Source organism: Bos grunniens, chromosome 2 (assembly GCF_055505025.1).
Source record: "Bos grunniens cultivar Pamir isolate PY7600 chromosome 2, Bosgru_T2T1.0, whole genome shotgun sequence".
Classification (NCBI taxonomy): Eukaryota; Metazoa; Chordata; class Mammalia; order Artiodactyla; family Bovidae; genus Bos; species Bos grunniens.
In genome coordinates, this window is record NC_141166.1 from 111,443,239 (window position 1) to 111,451,778 (window position 8,540).

General features: G+C 39.8%; 1 long non-coding RNA gene across 2 annotated transcripts; it reads left to right on the top strand.

Annotated features, from left to right (window-relative positions):
• Positions 1-461: 461 nt before the first annotated feature.
• LOC147378529 (uncharacterized) lies at positions 462-6,459 on the top strand. Of its 2 annotated transcripts, XR_015147608.1 has the most exons (4): positions 514-654; positions 4,040-4,089; positions 5,907-5,961; positions 6,063-6,459. It is a non-coding gene; the product is annotated as an uncharacterized LOC147378529 (long non-coding RNA). The 2 variants fall into 2 exon arrangements; XR_015147609.1 differs by lacking the exons at positions 5,907-5,961; positions 6,063-6,459 and adding an exon at positions 4,491-4,826 and having other exon boundaries at positions 462-654.
• Positions 6,460-8,540: the final 2,081 nt, after the last annotated feature.

Consider the following 8,540-nt stretch of genomic DNA (forward strand, 5'->3'; position numbering starts at 1 on the left):
TTTAATATTCCAGAGGTCTCTTAGGCTGTCCTCACTTCTTTTTGTTCTTTTTTCTTTATTCTGTTCTCCAGCAGTGATTTCCATCAGTCTGTCTTTCAGCTCACTTATTCATTCATCTGTCTCAATTATTCTGCTATCAATTCATTCTAGTGTATTTTTCAGGTCAGTTATTGTATGGTTTAGCTCTGTTTGTTTTTTAAGGTTCTAGCTCTTCATTAAACATTTCTTGTATCCTCTCAGTCTGTGCCACCATTCTTTTTCCAAAATCTTAGATTACCTTTACTGTCATTACTCTGAATTCTTTCTCAGATAGATTGCCTGTCTCCACTTCATTTAGTTGTTGTTCTGGGATTTTATCTTGTTCCTTCATCTGACACGTATTTCTCTGCTGTCTCATTTTGTCTAATTATCTGTATTTGTGGTCTTCATTCCTCAGGTTGCAGGATTGTAACTCTTCGGGTTCTGGTGTCACCTCCACAGTGTGTGAGATTGGTCTTGTGCAGACTTTCTGGTGGGAGAGACTGGTGCCTGCCCACTGGTGGGTGAAGCTGGATCTTAACCCTCTGGTAGGCAGAGCCATGTCAAAGCGTGTCTTTAAAGGTAGTTTTTGGCTCAGGGAAACTTCAGGCTGTGAAGAGATACACCATGTCCAAGGTAAGAGAAACCAAAGTGAGATGGTAGGTGTTTCAAGAGGGCATCAGAGGGCAGACACACTGAAACCATAATCACAGAAAACTAGCCAATCTGATCACATGGACCACAGCCTTGTCTGACTCAATGAAACTAAGCCATGCTTTGTGGGGCCACCCAAGACAGACGGGTCATGGTGGAGAGGTCTGACAGAATGTGGTCCACTGGAGAAGGGAATAGCAAATCACTTCAGTATTCTTGCTTTGAGAACCCTATGAACAGTATGAAAAGGCAAAATGATAGGATACTGAAAGAGGAACTCCCCAGGTTGATAGGTGCCCAATATGCTACACGAGGTCAGTGAAGAAATAACTCCAGAAAGAATGAAGGGATGGAGCCAAAGCAAAAACAATACCCAGTTGTGGATGTGACTGGTGATAGAAGCAAGGTCCAATGCTGTAAAGACCAATATTGCATAGGAACCTGGAATGTCAGGTCCATGAATCAACGCAAATTGCAAGTGGTCAAACAGGAACTGGCAAGAGTGAACATCAACATTCTAGGAATCAGCGAACTAAAATGGCCTGGAATGGGTGAATTTAACTCGGATGACCATTATCTACTACTGTGGGCAGGAATCCCTTACAAGAAATGGAGTGGCCATCATGGTCAACAAAGGAGTCCGAAATGCAGTACTTGGATGCAATCTCAAAAACGACAGAATGATCTCTGTTCATTTCCAAGGCAAACCATTCAATATCATGGTGATCTAAGCCTATGCCCCAACCAGTAACGCTGAAGAAGCTGAACGGTTTATGAAGACCTACAAGACCTTTTAGAACTAACACCCAAAAAAGATGTCCTTTTCATTATAGGGGACTGGAATGCAAAAGTAGGAAGTCAAGAAACACCTGGAGTAACAGGCAAATTTGGCCTTGGAATATGGAATGAAGTAGGGCAAAGGCTAATAGAGTTTTGCTAAGAGAACGCACTGGTCATAGCAAACACCCTCTTCCAACAACACAAGAGAAGACTCTACACATGGGCATCACCAGATGGTCAACTCAACACCGAAATCAGACTGATTATATTCTTTGCAGCCAAAGATGGAGAAGCTCTATGCAGTCAGCAAAAACAAGACTGGGAGCTGACTGTGGCTCAGATCATGAGCTCCTTATTGCCAAATTCAGACTTAAATTGAAGAAAGTAGGGAAAACCACTAGACCATTCAGGTATGACCTAAATCAAATCCCTTATGATTATATAGTGGAAGTGAGAAATAGATTTAAGGGACTAGATCTGATAGAGTGCCTGATGAACTACGGACGGAGGTTCATGACATTGTACAGGAGACAGGGATCAAGACCATCCCCATGGAAAAGAAATGCAAAAAAGCAAAATGGCTGTCTGAGGAGGCGTTACAATAGCTGTGAAAAGAATAGAAGTGAAAAGCAAAGGAGAAAAGGAAAGATATTCCCATTTGAATGCTGAGTTCCAAAGAATAGCAAGGATAGATTAGGAAGCCTTCCTCAGCGATCAATGCAAATAGAGGAAAACAACAGAATGGGAAAAACTAGAGATCTTTTCAAGAAAGTTAAAGATACCAAGGAAACATTTCATGCAAAGATGGGCTTGATAAAGGACAGAAATGGTATGGACCTAACAGAAGCAGAAGAGATTAAGAAGAGGTGGCAAGAATACACAGAACTGTACAAAAAAGATCTTCATGACCCAGATAATCACGATGTTGTGATCACTCACCTAGAGCCAGACATCCTGGAATATGAAGTCAAGTGGGCCTTAGTAAGCATCACTACAAACAAAGCTAGTGGATGTGATGGAATTCCAGTTGAGGTATTTCAAACCCTGAAAGATGATGCTGTGAAAGTGCTGCACTCAATATGTCAGGAAATTTGGAAAACTCAGCAGTGGCCACAGGACTGGAAAAGGTCGGTTTTCATTTCAATGCCAAAGAATGCTCAAACTACTGCACAATTGCACTCGTCTCACATGCTAGTAATGCTCAAAATTCTCCAAGCCAGGCTTCAGCAAACGTGAACCATGAACTTCCAGATGTTCAAGCTGGATTTAGAAAAGGCAGAGGAACCAGAGATCAAATTGCCAACATCTGCTGGATCATCAAAAAAGCAAGAGAGTTCCAGAAAAAGATCTATTTCTGCTTTATTGACTATGCCAAAGCCTTTGTGTGGATCACAATAAACTGTGGAAAATTCTGAAAGAGATGGGAATACCAGACCACCTGACCTGCCTCTTGAGAAACCTATATGCAGGTCAGGAAGCAACAGAACTGCACATGGAAAAACAGACTACTTCCAAATAGGAAAAGGAGTACATCAAGGGTGTGTATTGTCACCCTGCTCATTTAACTTATATGCAGAGTACATCATGAGAAACGCTGGGCTGGAAGAAGCACAAGCTGGAATCAAGATTGCCGGGAGAAATATCAGTAACCTCAGATAAGCAGATGACACCACCCTTATGGCAGAAAATGAAGGGGACCTAAAAAGCCTCTTGATGAGAGTGAAAGAGGAGAGTGAAAAAGTTGGCTTAAAGCTCAACATTCAGAAAACGAAGATCATGGCATCTGGTCCCATCACTTCATGGGAAATAGATGGGGAAACAGTGTAAACAGTGGCTGACTTTATTTTTCTGGGCTCCAAAATCAGTGCAGATGGTGACTGCAGCATGAAATTAAAAGACGCTTACTCTTTGGAAGGAAAGTTATGACCAACCTAGACAGCGTATTAAAAAGCAGAGATATTACTTTGCCAACAAAGGTCCATCTAGTCAAGGCTATGGTTTTTCCAGTGGTCATGTATGGATGTGAGAGTTGGACTGTGAAGAAAGCTTAGCGCTGAAGAATTGATGCTTTTGAACTATGGTGTTGAAGACTCTTGAGAGTCCCTTGGACTGCAAGGAGATCCAACCAGTCCATCCTAAAGGAGACCAGTCCTTAGACCATACTGATGCAGAGGCTGAAACTCCAGTACTTTTCGCCACCTCATGCGAAGAGTTGTCTTATTGGAAAAGACCCTGATGCTCGGAGGGATTGGGGGCAGGAGGAGAAGGGGACGACAGAGGATGAGATGGCTGGATGGCATCACTGACTCGATGGACGTGAGTCTTAGTGAACTCTGGGAGTTGGTGATGGACAGGGAGGCCTGGTGTGCTGCAATTCATGGGGTTGCAGAGTTGGACACTGAGGGACTGAACTGGACTGAACTTCAGGCAGCCTGTCTGCTGGTGGGTGGGGCTGTGTTCCTATTCTGTTGGTTGTTTGGCCTGAGGTGTGTCCCAGCACTGGTGCCTGCAGGCTGTTGGGTGGGGCTAGGTCTTGGTTATGCCAATGGATATTCCAAGGCAACCACCAGTGTCTTTGCCTCCACAGTGATCCACAGCTAACCCTCACCTCCCCAGAAGACCCTCCAAGACCCGCAGGTATGTCTGGCTCCATCTCCTATCAAATGACTACTTTGCCCTGAGACCTAGTGCACATGAAAACTTGTGTGCACCTCCAAGAGTGGAGTCTCTGTTGCCTCTAGTCTTGTGGAGCTCCTGTGGAGCTCCTTTGAAGGCCAGCTCAAGCCAACTGGCCTTCATAGCGAAATGCTTTGGGGGCTTCTCCTCCTCCTCATGTTAGACTGCCAGGCTGGGGAGCCTGATGTGGGAGTTCCTTTTGGGAATTCTTGTGGGAGATCCTCTGCAATATAATTATTTTCCAGTTTGTGGGTTGCCCACCTGGCAGATACATTATTTGGTTATATCAGAACAGTGCCCCTCCTACCATCTTGTTGTGGCTTCTTTGTATTGTAGAATAACTTTTTTTTTTTTTTTTGTAGATTCAAGTCTATTTTTGTTGATGATTGTTCAGCAGTTAGTTGATTCTGGTGTTTTGTAAAAGGAGGCGAGCTCAAATCCTTCTACTCCACCACTTTGTCTCCAGCTCCTGAATCACTGCACATTCTGGAAATCAACAATGCTAATCTCATAAGCCCATCTAGAAGTACCTTCAATCATTTTTATTCATTTGGTTAATACTGTGTATTATATTGCATGCAGATGATTTATTCCTTGCATTCCTGAAGTAAATCCCACTTAGTCAAGGTGTATGATTATTTAATGAGTTGTTGAATTAGGTTGGCTAATATTTTGTTGAAGATTTTCATATTTTATGTACATTAGGGATGTTTGCTTTAATTATTTTTTGTGTCATCATCTGGTTTTGTCATGGGGGTAAGGTTAGCCTTGTAAAAGGAATTTGAAAATATTCTCTCCTGTTCTTTTTGAAAGAGTTTGAGAAAGATTGGTATCATTTCAATATTCAGTAGAATTCACCAGTGAAGTCATCTGTTCCCTTTCATTAGGTTTTTGATACTGATTCAGTCTTCTTACTAGTAATTGGTATGTTCAGATTTCCTATTCATTCGATTCAATCTTGGCCAGTTTTATGTTACTAGGAATTTATCCTTTTCTCTAGGTTGTCAAATTTTTTGGTGTATAATTGTTCATAGCAGTCTCTTATGATCCTTTGTGTCTCTGTGGCATCAGTTTTAACACCAGTTTTTCACTTCTGATTTAGAGTCCTCTTTTTTGTTGGTCAGTCTAGCCAGAAGTTTGTCAATTTTATCGTTTTAAAGAACCGGCTCTTAGTTTCATGTTTTCTTAAGTCTGTTTTATTTCTGATGATTTCGTAATTTCCTGTCTTCTCCTAACTTTGGTTTGTTTTGTTCTTTTTCTTGAAGGTAAAGTTGTGTTTGAAATTTTGAGGTCCTTGTGGTATGAAGTTAGGATTTGAAATTTTTCTTGAGGTGTAGGCATTTATCACCACGAGCCCCTCTTAGAACAGCTTTTGATGCATCTCTTTAAGTTTTGCTGTGTTGCATTTTTGTTTTTATTTGCTCAAGATATTTTTAAAACTTATTTTGACTCATTTTTGTTTTTCAGTAGTATCTTATTTAATCTTCACATATTTGTGGATTTTTTTTGGTTTTCTTCTTATAATTGATTTCTAGTTTAAAGCCATTGTGGTTGGAAAAGATGCCTGTTACAATTTCAGTCTTACATTTGTTAAGACTTGTTTTGTGACCTAATATGATCTGTCCTGGAGAATGTTGGATGTACAACTTGAAGAATGTGTATTTTGTTGCTTTTGGATGGAATGTTCTGTATACAGTTGATCCTTGAACAACATGGGTTTGACTTGTGTGGGGCACTTATACATAGATTTTTTTTTTTTTTTTCAATTATATCTGTAGAACATTGTGCGCAAGATGTACTGAAGTGGATAGCCTGTCTTTACATAGACATAAGGTGAGTGGTATTTATTATGAAACCAACGTGTTAGTTTTCTCACTGCTTTTTAACTTTGCATTCAAAGAATTATATTATTATACAGTCTACCTCTCTTGCAGAGTAGGAAATAGCAACCCATTCCAGTATTCTTGCCTAGAGACTCCCGTGGACAGAGGAGCCTGGTGGGAGTCGCACAGAGTTGGACAAAGCTGAAGTGCCTTAGCATGCATGCATACATTGGAGAAGGAATTGCCAACCCACTCTTCTTCTTGCTTGGAGAATCCCAGGCACAGAGGAGCCTGGTGGGCTGCCATCTGTGGGGTTGTACAGAGTTGGACACAACTGAAGCGACTTAGCAGCTGCAGTGGCTACCTCTCTTGTAATTGGAGAAACTGCATAACAGCCTATCATCATAGGTAAATTTTTTTAAAATGTGCAACAGTGTTTCCAATACTATGTTATGAATATGACTACTAGTTTGTGCCAAAAAATTTTCACAATGATTCATTCATAGCGTATAGGCTAGTTAAGTCTTTCTATGGATTACAGACTACCAGAAAGCAGTATTACTGCTTCATTACTGATACATGATTATACCTGTAAATAAATGTTTTCTTCATTTTTGATGTCTACTGTTGATAATACATGTAATATCTACAGTGTTATACAAAAGACAATATTGATCTAGGTACTGACAGATGATTTGTCTTGTAAACTTGTGTTGACAAATACAGTAGTAAATGTATATATTTTCTCTTTCTTAACATTTCTATAGCTTTTTTTTAGGAATACAGTATATAATTAACATACAAAATGTCTTGATCGATTGTTTATTATCAGCAAGGTTTTTTTTGTCAATACAAGGCTATTAGTAGTTTTGGAGGATTCAGAAGTTTTGGTGAATTTGACTGCATGGGGGGGATGCTGCCCTGGCCAGTGTTTTTCAGATCTATTAAGTTCATCTGGCCTAACATGTTATTTAAGGCTGATGTTATTCCTTATTTTCTGTCTAGATGATTTACCTATTCATGAAGGTGGATATTAAAATTCCCTGTTATTGTATTACTGTTTCTCAGGTTAGGTCTGCTAATACTTGCTTTATATACTTAGGTGCTTCTATGTTGGCTATATAAATATTTACAAACATTGTATCTTATTGGGTTGATACTTTTATTATTACATAGTAACAACCTTGTCTGTCTCTTACCACAGCCTTTGTCTTTAAAATCTATTTTGTCTGATACAAGTATAGCTACTCCAGCTTCTTTTTGTTTCCACTTGCATGAGTATCTGTTTTCAGCCCTTCACTTTGAGATGTGTGTCCTTACATCTGAAGTCTCCTGTAGGCAGCATATATTCAGCCACTCTGCATCGTTTGATTGGTAAGCTTAGTCCATTTTCATTAAAAGTAATTGATAGGTATGTAATTATTGCTAATTTTTTTCTATTTGGTAGTTCTTCTCTTCGTGACTTTTATATAGTGGTATGCTTAGATTCCTTTATCTTTTGTATATCTACTGTAGATTTTTGCTTTGTGGTTACCATTAGGAATAAAGGTTTTTGTTTTTTTTTAACTAATAACTGCATATGAATATATTATGTATCTCTGGGAAAAGAAGCCCACAGGGATGAAATTCTAAAATATTCCTACTGAAGTTTAAATTGTCAAAAAGTAACAGTAAAAATTTTTTTTACATCAGTCCAGCAACCACCAATGACTTTATTTAATATTCAGGGTGGCCTGAACAGAAACAGTCTTGAGATCCAAACAGCATTTCTAAAGTGAAGAAAACAAGAGTTCTGAGAACAAATCAATTAGGCCTCCAACCCACAGCAGTCCTGCACCTAGGATGTGCAACTTCCAAAACGGCTGCGTGTGCTGAAAGGAAGGGGATCGTTCATGGAGCTGCACATGCTGGAAGGAAGGGGATCATTCATGGAGCTCCATGTGCTGGAATGAGGGGAATCGTTCATGGAGCCTGTCTTGTCACTGCTGATACTCAGGCTCATCCTAAGCACTTATGCACAGATTCATGGGTTAAAATACAGAAACAGCTCCATATTGATAAATGGCTGCTGCTTACTGGACTCCTCACCCCAAGTGTTCTTATCCCTTCCTCAGGGTGTCCTACAATTACTCTTGAGCCTCTCAGTGCACTACGGCTAGCATTTGATCTGCTTGGTCAAAGCTCATGCCATGTTAGTTGGAGGAACTTCCTGCAAGGTGGTACTCTTCATATACACACTTCACAGATATGGAAGGTAAGCCAAGAGAGGCTCTCAGTGACTCCTCTAAGGGCACTCAATTATTAAGGAACAAAGACAAATGCAAAGTCAGGTCAGGCTTCAAAACCCATGCTTTCCCTGCTTTTCACTCTTCTGAATACCTCCGTAAAAGGAGGTTATGAATTTTGTTCTAAGCAGACCAAAGTTATAAAGAGATGAAATAGGATCAATATGAATGATATATATGAGCCATACTCATTCTTTAGATCAGGTAGTTTTAGAATCTTAATTTTGTCATAGTTTTAGAATCTAAGTTTGTCATATCCTAGAAATAAATCATGATCTCTCATATAAAGTATTTACACCAAATA